Raw genomic sequence first — 15,212 nt, 5'->3', positions numbered from 1 at the left:
CTCTCTCGCTTTAAGATGCAGGTATTCAGGGAACATCTTCCATCTGTAGAGGCTACACCAGCACACTTCCCAACAACACTTTGGCAAATTGGTGCCCCCGGCTACAGAACCTCATGGCAGCCAGCCTAGCTCCCAGGACCAGGACGGCGTACGAAGGGGCGTTTATGTCTTATTGCTGTTTTTTGGGGCAGGAGTGGGAAGATAAGTGGGATCAAGAGGAGAATTTTACCTTGTACATGGACACATTACACAGAGAAGGGCGTTCAGCAGCGATGGCTAGCAGACATAAGGCGGCCGTCTCGTTCTTTGCGCAACTTAGGAAGGCCAGAGATCCCACTAACAGTTTCATAGTGCGAAAGGCATTAAGGGGGTGGCGGCGCCTACAGGCTAATGCCGCTGACACCAGGCAACCAATAGGTTTCGAACGGCTGGCAGCAGCATTGGATGCCTTGTCTGACCCTTGTAGCTCCCCGGGGGACATATTCCTATTTAAAGCTGCGTTTTCATTGGCCTTTTATGGCGCGTTACGAGTAAGCGAGCTGGTGGCAAGCAGCAAATTGGACACGCTAGGTGGTCTCCGGCGTGACAACACAAAAATAATAGGCGATACACTGTTGTTAACCATACTGAAATAAAAACAGATCAGGAGGTCCGGGGTGATAGTTTGGTACTCCACCTGGCACAGACTAATCCTTGCTGCCCCCGTGGCCCATGTAGAAGCATTCATCAGGCAACGGGTAGGCACAGCGGAGGGGGCATTGTTCATACATGCAGATGGTACCCCATTGACCAGGTTTCAGTTCAAGAGAGTTTTGGCAATGGCAATCAGCAAGGCAAGTTTGAACCCAAAGGTTTTTGGAACGCACTCATTCAGAATAGGTGCAGCCACTGAAGCCACAGCGAGAGGGATGCATGCCAGCAGTGTAAAGAGGATTGGGAGATGGTCTTCGGACTGTTATAAGCGCTATGTGTGGCTGCACATGTTGTGAGGTACAACTAAAACACCCTGACACCTGCCTTGTTGTTCTGTTTATGTTTCAGTTTCTCGAGCCTGTGACGCAGGGCGGAAACTAGTACCGTGTCATCAGCGACATCCGTCATCATCACCGCAAGCGCAAGAAGACAGAAGCAGGACACATGTAGTATGGATTGTTGGTAACTCGTATGTTAAACGTGCTAAACCCGTTTTCCTTTCGGGCGAATGTAGACGGAGGGCGGAACAGAGGGGTTTCAAGGTTTCCTTTCATGGTAGGGGAGGGCTCTGCCTCAGCCAGTTTAGGGGGTTCTTTGCAGACTTACTTGACTCATACACCCCGCCTCCCTCAGTGGTAGTCCTACACCTGGGGGGGAAACGATTTGGTAAAACTGGGGAGACGGGTCCTGATTGAAGAGATTATCTCAGTAGCGGGTTGGCTGGCGAAGACATGCCCAGGCTGCACCATAGTGTGGTCCCAGTTGATACCTAGGCTGCAGTGGAGGGGGGGGGACTCCGTTAGGGCGTTGAATCACTCGGTAAAGAGGATCAACAACAAGATAGAGAGATTATTTGGAACACCTCAATTGCAGAGTATTCCACATGGGTGCATCTGGGGGGACCATTTCTACTTACAGGATGGGGTCCACCTGACTGAGGCAGGTAACGAGTTACTGACGAAGAATATTTTAGCATGGTTGGAGGCTTTTGCGAGGTAGGTATGACCTTTCAGAGTAGGAGTTTGGGGAGGGCCAGATTGTCAGTCAACTATGCTGGCCCGTGGTGGTAAGGTCATGATCGGTGACCAGCAATTTAAGGTCCTTAGGGGGCGTCACCATTCTCGAATTGGGTCGCCCAGGGGGAGGGCCCAACGGTCTCTCCTAGAACTTCAGGGGCAGGATATCCAGTTGGTCAGAAGGAAGTGGGGGAGGGAGTCACTCTTTCCTTGGGCTGTTAGCCCACCGCACGTACACTATGACGACATCAAACGGCGCACAATGAAAGGGCCCTCCTTTTGGTTTAATTGAGTTCACGGAGCGTACGGGGTAATCGGGAGAGGGACGTTCTCTCCCAGTAACTGGGCCCTGTCGCGCATGCGCACTCATACGTGAGGGCGTAGCTGAATAATAAGGATCTGACACCGGTTAGCGACCTTGCCGTAGGCTCATAAATGCTAGGATGCAAAATTCATACGTAGGATGTTAGATTCGGTCAGGAAACACACTGTATTAGACATTTGTTAAGGTTAGTCCTTTTATACCTGTCTACATTGCTGTAAATCTAATGTCAGAATTGTGCATATTAATGCTTGTGTAAATAATGTTTTATTTAACAATTTTATTTTGTTTTCATGTTTTAATAAATGCGGCCGGGGGGGTCGCGAGATCCCCCGCCTTCAAACGAAAACTTCTCGCATGACTAAACTACTTCAGGGGTTGATATGGTGGTACACAGAACAGGGAGGGGGCAGTCGGTAGTTCCAGACCATAAGGAAAGGGGGGCCGCTCTGCCCCCACGCACTTATGGCCGGGCGCCGGCTGCCCTCTCCCCCGTGTTCTCTGTGGTGGGGCGTCCCCCCGCCTTTGCCGCCGCGTCTTGATGATGCGGCGGGGGCACCCCCCCACCGATTGGTGCCGGCTCACCGTTGACCCGGAAGCGGTAGGATCGCTTCCGGGTCAAGGGGAGGAGCCAGGGGGAGGCGGGCCAAGCTGGAGCTGGTCGGCACCCAATGAGAAAAATGCATAAAACCCTGGGAGAGCGCGGGAGGTGCCCTCTTGCCCCCACGCTCTCCAGGCCCGCTCCGTGCCCCCTACCCGGCTAGGGTCCGAATATTTTCCCACCCACCAGCCCTTGAAACAGAATGATAAAGTTTTGCATAGGTCGGTCTTACCGTTAATGGTGTTATGTCATTATAAATTGTTTGGTGTGCATTTGTTCCTTAGGCCTTTTTTCCCTTTTACAGGCGGTAGTATTGGAATTCCTTAAAGAATTTGTGCTTCTTTGGTGCGTGTACTTGTTTTCTCCTTAGGCCTTTTTTCCCATTCACAGGTAACATATTTGTCGTATTTATTGTAAACTTGGTCAGGCGGTAAGGTCATGATCGGTGAGCAGCAATTTAAGGTCCTTAGGGGGCGTGACCATTCTCGAATGGGGTCGCCCAGGGGGAGGGGTCAATGGTCTCTCCTAGAACTTCAGGGGCAGGATATCCGCTTGGTGGGAATGGTGCGGGGGAGGAAGTCACGTTTTCCTTGGGCTGTTAGCCACCCCGCACGTACACTATGACGTCATCAAACGGTGCAGAATGAAAGGGCCCTCCTTTTGGTTTAATGGAGTTCACGGAGCGTACGGGGTAATCGGGAGAGGGGCGTACTGTCCTGGTAACCGGGCCCTGTCGCGCATGCGCACGCATACGTGAGGGCGTAGCCGGATAATAAGGATCTGACACCGGTTAGAGACCTTACCGTAGGCTCATAAATGCTAGGATGCAAAATTCATACGTAGGATGTTGGATTCGGTCAGGAAACACGCTGTATTAGACATTTGTTAAGGTTAGTCCTTTCATACCTGTCTACATTGCTGTAAATCTAATGTCAGAATTTTGCATTTTAATGCTTGTGTAAATAATGTTTTATTTAACAATTTTATTTTGTTTTCATGTTTTAATAAATACGTCCGGGGGGTCGTGAGATCCCCCGCCTTCCAAAGAAAACTTCTTGCATGACTAAACTACTTCAGGGGTTGATGTGGTGTTACACAGACCAGGGAGGGGGTAGTCGGTAGTCCCAGACCATATGCACTCGGAAGAGGCGAGCCTGTGCTGCCTGTCATGTTTGGCGCATTTTTTATAAGGCTCTTTCATGACAGTCCTCACTAGCCCCCCCCCACCAAAAAAAGGAGGATAGAAAAAGAGCTTGTTGGGGGCATAATTAGGCCCCACCTCCCTCTCTTCTGTTTCCTCGCTCTTCAATATTGCATGTTTTTTCATGGCTGTAGGGAGGAAGTACTGGATCATATATTTTCCTACTTGCGCGTGAAGTGTTCATTTTTAAATTATGTGTGTTTTTCCACCTCGTACGCATATTTTCTTTTGTTTTATGGAAGAGGAGTGTGGTGGAGATGTGCAAGAAGTGCTCATTAGCTTTTACCTGGGTCGGGTGCACTACTCACTGCAGCCGACTTAGGTGCTGGAGACCAGGGTTTGAGCCTTGTTGTGGTCGCGTCCACATCTGTGATTCTGGGCAAATCACTTAATCTCCCCGTGCCTGAATGTGTAATGTAAATACGGTACTCATGTAAAACGCTCCAATACCTTCGGGTCGAGTTTGCGCTATATAAATATGCAACAACAAAAAAAGTCTCCCTTACTTGACACCCTCTTTATGAGGGACGGTGGGAAGTCGGTCTAGGGTCTGTTATCTGTCTTTTTCCGCGTTCTTCTGATTAATGCATTTTTCTCCAACACCGGAAGATAACAGAATCCGCTTTTTCCCTCACATGTCAAAATTCTCATTGTGAAGTTTCACAATTTCTATCTACATGGGCGCCTGCTTTCATGTCATCTTAGCGCTTGTTCTTTTTGACACTATATTTAGTTTTTAGGGCAGTGTAACAGGATGTAGCCATTACGATCATTAGGGGCCCGATGTAGGTAAATCCCATTTACCGATTTTGAAATACCGATTCTTACCGATTCGGTATTTCAAAATCGGTAAATGGGATGTAGGTCCCAACATCTGGATTCGTTACCGAATCCTTAACAATTCTTTAATTACCGATTCGGTAAATACCGAATCGGTAATGCCCATTCATTCCTATGGGCTTTGAAGCCCATAGGAATGATTAGGCATTACCGATTCGGTATTTACCGAATCGGTAATTAAAGAATTCACAAGGGTGCAGGGGGTGTCACTTTGACACCCTCTAGCACCCCCAAAACGGGCATGTGTGCTATGTGGCACACAGACATGCCCTAAGGGCACGTCTGTCTGTCACATGGCACATGTGTACATGCACAGATGTGCATGTACACAGGAATCGGTTTTTTACCATGGAGTTGTATTCCATGGTAAAATACCGATTCTGTAAGCCATGTGCTGATGGAACATAGGCTACCTACATTGCATTTTCGGTAATTTTACCGAATCGTTCTCATTTCCGATTCGGTAAATATTACCGATTCGGTAATGATAACGATTCGGTAAAATTACCGAAAATGTGCACCTACATCTCGATAGCCCTTTACCGATCGGAAACGGCCGAAAATCGGTATTTTCGGCCGATTCCGATCGGTAAAGGGCTACCTACATCGGGCCCTAGATCCTTTCATAGCTGCATGCAACTCACGCTTTAAATTTACATACTTAGCGCCCACTTTCATTTTTATATAATAAGTGCAGCGTCAGGTTCCTTACGTGGTTATGTTAAGGTAAAGTCTGATGAGGAGGAGACGTACCTTTGTGATGGCTGTGTGCTGTTACTTCCTCTGCCTGCACGAGAGAAGTTCTGCAGCAACACACACAAAAGAACAACTCATACCATTCACTGCACTCTTCCAAATCACCCAAAATCATTCAGCATGCCACGCAGGATGTTCAGTTTCTGAGCATTCTGAAAAATACAGCAGCCTATTTTTGTCATTGCCTTGGCAAGGTTAGCCTACATATTTTTCAACAATCTTTATTAAGAATAACTAGATGAACAGTTGCTGGACCCATTTAGGAGGGCCACCCGAGAGGAACCCGTCGTTTGTTCTTAAGATCTGTACAATATTATGCTCCCCCTGTTCGGCTTTGCCCAAAGACAATAGACAAGGAACTTTATATCACTTGAAATACACTAAGCAGGGCTACAATTATGGGGCATATTATCAAGAACGGCGTTACAATTAACGCCGGTTTAGCGGCAGAAAACTGCCACTAAAACGGCGATAATGGGCTTGATAATATGCCCTGGAGAATTCCAATAGAAGCCCAGGTTGACACCAAAACCTGGGCTTCTATGGGAATTCACGAGGGCATATTATCAAGCCCATTATCGCCAGTTTTCTGCCGCTAAACCGGCGATAAGTTTTAACGCTGTTCTTGATAATATGCTCCCATCTTCCCTAAGTGCAATTATCAACTTTGATTTCCTGCTCTTAAACACATTTTCGATTTACAGGTGTAAATGTTCTTTTAAAACCCCTATGTAATGTTGCGAGTGAAACAGCCGGCAGATATTTTGTCTGAAATTGTGACACTCACTATATCTGTATTGCAGCTGCATTATGGCTATTTTTCGTCATTACAGGTTCTCATTAAACTAAGCTAGGTGTTTATTTTGTCCTTCTCTGCTACAGAAATCATATTATTTTTTAAGATAATTGCCTGGTTCACATTGACAGTGACTGGGAGTTAAATGCGTTCTTCAGATTCCTGTAAAGGGTATGTTCTTAACAATACTGCACAGACTGGTAATCGGTTTCGTTTTCACAAGAACATATACTTTTTAAAAATGATATAAACTTTACGTTTTATTTTGAACTACAACCTTTGCAGTGCAGGTCTGTCTTGTATTCACTGTTTTAGAACTACATAGCATGCGGACTCTGAATTAAAGTAGTGAGTTGTGTGATAGTGTTATCACAAAGGGCGCGCTCCTTTAACATGAAACTCAATGGTTTCTTTACTACTTTCTTGTGGAGATATGTTCATCGATCACAGTCAATCATTTGATATTTGTAACATTCTTTCTTTATTCGATCACTTGGTATTCACCAATTCAAAGATTTTGATGATTCATTATAATCATGAATTCATAAATTGCGTTTCATTATACCCAATGCATTTCGGGTTATCAAACTAACCCTTCATCAGGGGTCTGTGGGAAAAACATACAGGACCTTAGTATTCAGGACATAACATATAAATATCATGCATACATTCTGATTAAAAAACAATGCAGCTCTTATTATATGCATTCTTAATGAGTCGAGTCGTATGATGCAATCAAAATTAAAGTGGTTCTATTAATTATACATACACAGTGTACTAATCTGCTTGAGTTATCGTGTTATTGCCTCTGTTCAAAAGTGGAAACATGGAACAGGTCTCGAAGTATTGCTTAAGACGAACGCGAGGTTAAACTGAAGAGTGTGGATGAGATATGCGAGAAAACCATGTTAAGTGAAAGCGAACCTGAGTAGGAGTATGAAAGCTCGCAATATTATTGTAGCGGGAATCACTACATTACAACCCAGTTAACAATCCTATAGATACGTGGAAACTGTCTTCGTAAACCGAGCTGGTTACGCTGGTTTTTGGGTCTCGCTGGCAATGCATCCGCAAGCGGATGCATGTGTCCAGCTGGAGACGTATAGCGATCAGTCTGGGGGGAAGGAGGAGAAGAGGGTGTACGAGCTTTTTTAGCCTGGATTCGTGTGCGCGAACGCGCACGTCGCGTCCCGCGCCGTACACATGCGCGCGCAGACAGTCACTCGCTCACACACACCCCCCATCCCCCACAGTCACACACACGCACTCCAAGACACATACACACACGCACGCACACACACATACACAGCCCGCCCCCCCCGCACGCGCGCGCGCAAACACATGTTCCCCCCCAGCAGCTCAACAACCCCCTCACCGGCTTCCTTCGTGCGGCGGCTCTCCTCAGCTGCAGGGCCCGGCAGCAGGACTCTTCTTCCCTCCTTCGGCACCGGGGCGCAGGGTAGGCTCCTGCCTGCTCCGGTGCTCCAAACAATCGCGGCTCTTCCGTGGGAGGCGGGGTAGGCTCCCGCCCTCCTACTTCCTGTTTCCGGTTGTCGCGCCGGCCTGCCTGACTTCCTGGTCGCAGGCCGGCAGAGTGACGAGGATGTTTGATTTGCGGTATTTATTTATTTATGCATTTTTATATAGCGCGGACTTTACCCGAAGGCGGTATTTATTTATTTATGTATTTATGCATTTTTATACAGCGCGGACTTTACCCGAAGGCGGTATTTATTTATTTATGTATTTATGCATTTTTATATAGCGCAGACTTTACCCGAAGGCGTCAGAGCGCTTCACATTAGGAACTGAAATGAAACATAATGAGAAACATTACAAAAAAACAGGTTGCAAAAACATACGTTACTTACATAAGGTAATAGTGACAATTGTGAGCAAACAAAATACATGAGGTAGTAAAAACTATGAGCAACCAAAAATACATGAGGTAGTAAAGGTAATAGTGACAATCGTGAGCAAACAAAATACTTGAGTAAAAATTGTGAGCAACCAGAATACATGGGTAGTAAAGGTAATAGTGACAATCGTGAGCAAACAAAATACTTGAGTAAAAATTGTGAGCAACCAAAATACATGAGGTAGTCAAAAGTGCACAAGAGGAAATGAAAGTGACAAGTGTGCAGTTATAAGAGAAAACAGATTATAATTAGAGGTATAGTCCTGCAATAAGTGCTAGACACTCAGGCTCAGGAACAAGCGTTACATGGGCAAGGTGGCACTTGTGCAAGTATCAAAGGCAAAGACATGTGAGAGGTAGCAGCCGTGTGTTGCAAGGGCAGAGTGGTGTGTGCATGTTACAAAAGGGCACCGAACACCAGTACATGGAAAATACTGCAAAAAGGCAGACCCTCAAATCACAGGCATACACTGGGAAGGCACTTCCATGGTCATGGAATGTAGAAATTATCAGTAGTGGGAAGTCTTCCTCACAAATAGCAAGAGGACGTGAATTACTTTTGGAGGTGTCTCTGGAGGAGGAGAACTTTGAGGTCCCTTTTGAAGGCCTGGGAGGAGGCGGTGGTCCGGAGCTTTTTTTTCGTCCTCTCGCGGTTTGTAAATACAAAACATATTGCATTACAAATGCTATAGGTATCACATTTGCGAAAGTTATAACTATTGGCATTGTAAATGACGAAGCTATTAATTTAGCTATTTAAAAAAAAAGAAACATAAATAAAAACTTTGCCATTTACAATACCAATAGCTCAAACTTTCCTAATGCGAGACCTATTGCATTGCAAATGCTTGTATACACAAGTCGCTGAAGTTAAAGCCCTGTAAAAGTCGGACAGACGCGGGGTGAACTTACTTCATGAAACGCGCTGAGTGTTTCTGAGATCGGTGTCGGCTGGTTCAACAAGAAGCCAATCACAGTGCTTCTTCTAAAAAACATTATGTGTCACGTGCAATGACGACATGCGCTAGTGTAGGAAGTGTATCGTGACCCTGTTGATCTGTAAGGGTACTTGATTCATGGGTATAAGTGGTGTTACAAGTTGCATATTGGTCACAAACACATAATACGCCCTGTGATAATAATAAGCCACGTTCGGTCGCAGTAGTTGTCCTGCTGCATTACCTGGGAAACTGAGAGACGCGTTCTGATTGGATGGTACTGTTCAAGCTCCGGTCTCGTGATATCGCGTGTTGCCGGTCGAGGGGATAATAAAGATTTCAAGCAATAACCCGTATGTCAGAGGCTCATGTAACTAAACAAAATACGGTATGTAACATGGTGTGTGTTCATTCTTAACACGAATATATCACAATAAGTAAAACATGGTTAAAGATTTCCAAATAGGGAAAATGAATAAATATCAAAATTGTTAAAAAATGCATCAAACTGTAACCAAAAAAGTATGATTATGATAATGGCACATCCTGGGTGCTAGTTCATCATTACTTCAAGGAGTCCGACAGTGAGTATCCTAGGCCGATCAGAACGCGTCTAGCGCTAGCGCATGTCGTCATTGCACGTGACACATAATGTTTTTTAGAAGAAGCACTGTGATTGGCTTCTTGTTGAACCAGCCGACACCGATCTCAGAAACCCTCAGCGCGTTTCACGAAGTAAGTTCACCCCGCGTCTGTCCCAACTTTTACAGGGCTTTAACTTCAGCGACTTGTGTATAAAACCAGCGTAACCAGCTCGGTTTACGAAGATAGTTTCCACGTATCTATATGATTGTTAACTGGGTTGTAATGTAGTGATTCCCGCTACGATAATATTGCGAGCTTTCATACTCCTACTCAGGTTCGCTTTCACTTAACATGGTTTTCTCGCATATCTCATCCACACCCTTCAGTTTAACCTCGCGTTCGTCTTAAGCAATACTTCTAGACCTGTTCCATGTTTCCACTTTTGAACAGAGGCAATAACACGATAACTCAAGCAGATTAGTACACTGTGTATGTATATTCAATAGAACCACTTTAATTTTGATTGCATCATACGACTCGACTCATTAAGAATGCATATAATAAGAGCTGCATTGTTTTTTAATCAGAATGTATGCATGATATTTATATGTTATGTCCTGAATACTAAGGTCCTGTATGTTTTTCCCACAGACCCCTGATGAAGGGTTAGTTTGATAACCCGAAATGCATTTGGTATAATGAAACGCAATTTATGCATTCATGATTATAATGAATCATCAAAATCTTTGAATTGGTGAATACCAAGTGATCGAATAAAGAAAGAATGTTACAAATATCAAATGATTGACTGTGATCGATGAACATATCTCCACAAGAAAGTAGTAAAGAAACCATTGAGTTTCATGTTAAAGGAGCGCGCCCTTTGTGATAACACTATCACACAACTCACTATTATATGAAGGCACTGAGAGACACAGTGCGTCAAGGACAGCACCAAAATTAATTTATCTATAAATTACATAGTTGAAATAGGTGTGCACGGAGATAATAAATTTATACATTTGACTCTGAATTAAAGCCCTCTTGTTCACATTTCATTACAACTTAGGCTCTCCCTTACTCCAAACTCCACCAGGTTCTGAATGAAGTCCATAGGCTAGTCTCCAGCCTGCATTGTGTTCTCTAAAGACCACTGGAACTCACAAGAGACCCTGGCACAGAGAACTGAATGCAATAGGTCTCGCATTTGCAAGAGTTTGAGCTATTGACATTGTATATGACAATGCCTTTATTTGTTTTGAAAGCCTGCCAGGGGTATGTAAACACGAACTTTGTACATATAGTCGTTGCTTATGAAAACCAAGGTTGTTAGTAACTGCATCCGTTTTACTGTCAGCCTTGCTTCTCACAAGCAATGACTATAAGTACAAAGTTCGTGTTTACATACCCCTTGCAGGTTTTCAAAACGTAAATAAAAGGCATTGTCATTTACAATGCCAATAGCTAAAACTCTCGCAAATGCAAGACCTATTGCTTTGCAAATGCTTGTTTGATATGTTAAATCCAGTATTTGTAAAGCGCACAATACCCGAGGGCCATCAGGAAGATTTAGCAAGCTACTGCCCAGAGTCACATGGTGCTGCACTAACCTGTCGCCGGCACCAGGGATTGCACCGTGAACCCCGTGGTCCGGAGTCAGGCGCCCTGGCCGATGCACCACACCTCTTCCCATATGTTAACACTCTCCAGGCAAAGGTTTCACCTTATCAGTGCCATTTTAACATCCAAATACAGTAATAAGCAACTGAAAGATGACCAATCAATCTATGTATAGGGCCTTCCACTGCAATATGTGCTGCTGCAATTTTAATAACTTGATTCCTTTGAGGAAGAAACTATTTTTTTGTTTAAATCTGCAGATTATGCAGCAGGTGATGGAATATGTGGCAAATATGGAAATACATAACTATGCAGAAAACAGCACAGCTGCAGAATTGCAGAATTCCAATGGCCTTGACCATGCCCCATGGTGTGACTGGTAGAGGTCTCTGTAAGCTTCTAAAATACTGGTTGGTCTCACCAAGATCCATCTGCTTTAGTTTAAGGTGGAGGAGTGATGCACTCTTTCAATACATTCCATTCAGCAACAGTTTCTCTAGTGACAGGCATAGCCAGTCACTAGATAAATATGGTGTAAGAAGCAGTCACCTTGGATAATACATGGTATTGCTGAATAATTAAAACCCTTATTTGTTGCTTTAAAAATAATACGTGCTTATGTGCTGAAAGCAAAAGCAAAAATTAGTTCCCTGAATATGAGCAGTGGAAGGATACACATGTTCTAGTCTAAAGTATGATTTTTTCACTGGATGGATGTGAGGTGTAGTGGCCATGATATTGATTACGTTTTTAGGATGTAACAGTAAAGTTTTGTCGTTGGTCAGCCTAGTATCTGTTACAGCTGTAAAGGCAATAGTTGGGTGACTTTAAGGTGTAACTCTAGATTCTCAGGACGCACAACCGTTTTTGGTTGTCTTTTGTCAAAAATACCTAATGTGGAGACTACCAGTCCTTATAGTGGGTTTTGGTTCAGTCCATTACTTGTCATCGGTTTGCTTTCTTGTCAGCCACATTTGCTTGCTTCTTGTTCAGTGGCTTTCCTTCCTCTTGTGTTTGTCCCTCCCTTGAGCATAACCTCTTTAGAAGGGTGTAAGTCATCTGATTGGATGACTTACACCCTTCTACAGCTCGCATCGGGGAACTGCTTCTTTCTGTTACTGTGTACAACATATCCCCGTGTGCTTCTTACCCGATCACAGTTCCACTCTGCCCCTGCACCCGCTGTGTTCCTCCCCAGGCCTCCCTACTAGCCCATAGAAGCTCTGCAACAGGTGTATTTTTGTCAGGGTTTGGCAAAAAAACAGATTATAGAGTTGGTTTGTTGTATCTCCTGCATTCCACATGTTGCATCAATGGCCAGCCCTAGGCACACATAGGCAGCATTTATATCAGATGGAGGGGCAGATTCCTAGGGCCTCATTTATTAAAAGTGACGCATCGCTGCGAGAAAACAGCGATGCGTCACTTTTCATTGCGACCTCCTTGCGACCCCAAGGATGCGTCATATTTACAATATGACGCATCATTGCGCAAGGACTTACAGATACTTCAGTATTTCTGACGTATCTGTAAGCGCAAAAGTGACGCATTGCTGGAGTGTGTCACAAAAGTGACGCAACTCCAGCAATGCGTCCTTTCACATGGGGAAAGCCCCATGTGAAAGGGCTTGCGTCAGTCTTACGCCTGCTGTGAGGCAGGCGCAAGATTTTGACGCAACAGCGTCCTAGAAGTGACGCAGTGAAATCTCATAGATTTCACTGCGTCACTATTACGAGGCTTTTTGCGGGTGAACGCCCCCTCTGCATACATTATACCTGACGCAGGTGTGATGTAGCGCAGGGGTTTACGAAGTGACGCATCTGCTTAGATGCGTCACTTTGTAAATAATGCGCAACAGAAGGCATTACGCCGCCGATGCGTCACAAAAAGTGACGCACCGGCGGCGTAAAAGTGACGCACGGCCTCATAAATGAGGCCCCTAGCATTAAGGCAGCATGACTGCAAAGGGAGTTTCTGTTCTCCTTGGTGTCCATAAATTTGCTCCCTGGGTTGTTGCTGAGCGATTGCTGTAGCATTTGTTTCGGTTCGGAGTCCTGTAGAATTCTGACATTTTCCTATTCTTTTAGATTCTATTCAAGGTTTCCTGGTGAAAAGTATTTAAAAAACAAACTGGCTTTTTATAAAGATTGAATATATTGAATTAAATGTAGAATATCGAGATACCTTAAAATTTGTGTTTTGCTTCTCATTCGATATATATATATTTTCTTTTACTTTTTTTTTAAACAGTGCTTTAGAGACAGGCATTGCCAAGGTCAATAGCTCAGCTTTTCTATTCCAAAGGCAAGACATATTGGCTTTGGCAGTGCTTGTTTCTGCTACGCTCTGTTTGTGTATTTTTACCCGTTTTGACGTCTTTTCTTTTTCTCAGAAAGTTACAGTTTCTTAGCTTTTCCATGTCTTCCTCTGTCCTTAGCAATTCATGACCTCTCTCACTCCATACTCGGCAGTTTCTGATGTTTACCATCTGTCGTTAACGGGTCACGCTGTGTTCTACCCCCTCTCATCTCTCTTCGCTCTTTGTATTTGTCTATCATTTTATAATCACATCAGTTACCCCTCAGAAATCCCAAGTTGTCCTTCCTATGGTCAGTTCCTCAGCAGTCAGGTGTTGTCCCCTTCCTCTCCGTGTACTTCCTTTCTCTGCACACCCATCTTCCCGTTTTCCATGACCACACTCTTCCTCAACAGTCCCTGTGTGCCCCTCCTCTTACCTCCAGCCCCCACTTCCCTCTAGCAGTCACAGTTTGTCCTCTGCACTCACAGTTTGTCCTCTGTTTCTATTTTCCTTTTCAGCCCACATATCCTCTTTCAGCAGTCCCAGCTATCCCCTTCTGCCCTTTCCACTCTCAGCATTCTCATTTCTCCTCTCTATGCCCACCACCCCTCTCTGCCGTGCAATATGAAATGCGCCCCACTGTGCCCACCTCTCTGCAGTGTAATACGAAATGTGCCCACCACATCCCCTGTCTGCACTCTGCCGTCTGTATGCCCCGTCACTCTCTGTGCGCCCACCTGCTCCACATAACTCACCCCATTAATAAACCTAAATTAAAAGAAATCCGACCTGGGTGCAAATCCCCCCGTGGCGACTCCCTTTCCCCAGCCACGTGTGACCTCCGTGCCCTTACCAGTAACAGATTACATGCAGCAGCAATAAAATGGGTAAAAAGACAGTCCTGTTCTCTACCTTGATGTGTCAAGAGATGGCTCCGAGGGTTTCCGCGGCTGAGAAGGAAGGAGGGCGCCCACACGCAGACTGAGAGAGGGTGAGAGAGAGGACACAGTCACCGTGATTGAAAGGAACGGCTCTATGGGCTTTATATAGAGGACGCGAGGGTTGGCTTATCACAGCTCCGACTGATAGGCGTGCCAGTGCCCACCCTTCTCCACCCCACCCCCATCCACCCAGGCTGCACTGCCAGGGCGGAGGCTTAACACACCTCCGCAAGATATGGGAGACTCCGCCATCTGGTGCGAGTGCAAGAGTATATAGGGCTGAGAGGCATTCTCGTCGCTGGCTATGGGTCCCACTGCTGCAAGTCAGGATTGAGGTGCACTGTAAGAGCTGTGTGAGTCAAAATACTGACATAGTAGGAGCTGCCACAGAGCACTGTTGAGGTGCATTATCTATGTGTCTGTGGGGTCCACTGTTACAAAATAGCACGGTTTCAAGTCAGGCTTGAGGTGCATTGGGTGAGCTGCGTGAGTCACAGTACTGAAATAGTAGAAGCTGCTTATGAAGCACTGTTGAGGTGCATTCTCAGAGCTGCCTGTGGGTCCCACAGTTACAAAACAGCGTAGTTTCAAGTCAGGATTGATGTGCATTGGAAGAGCTGTGTGAGTCACAGTACTGACATTGTAGGAACTGCTACAAAGCACTGTTGAGGTGCATTATATTATCG

The 15,212-nt window shown here is 45.3% G+C and overlaps 1 protein-coding gene across 1 annotated transcript in view; it reads right to left on the bottom strand.

Moving 5' to 3' along the window:
- The window catches only part of LOC144775216 (carnosine synthase 1-like), a 543,733-nt gene extending 529,129 nt beyond the window's left edge, over positions 1-14,604 (bottom strand). Inside the window, exon 1 of the mRNA XM_078659222.1 lies at positions 14,498-14,604. The gene's annotated coding sequence lies outside the window, so the exon portion shown is untranslated. The remainder of the gene's footprint in view (positions 1-14,497) is intronic.
- Between the last annotated feature and the right edge of the window lie 608 nt (positions 14,605-15,212).

This window comes from Lissotriton helveticus, chromosome 1_1, assembly GCF_964261635.1.
Source record: "Lissotriton helveticus chromosome 1_1, aLisHel1.1, whole genome shotgun sequence".
In the NCBI taxonomy this organism is placed as follows: domain Eukaryota; kingdom Metazoa; phylum Chordata; class Amphibia; order Caudata; family Salamandridae; genus Lissotriton; species Lissotriton helveticus.
The sequence above is the reverse complement of the archived record's forward strand: the minus strand, read 5'-3'. Positions and strand labels throughout refer to the sequence as shown.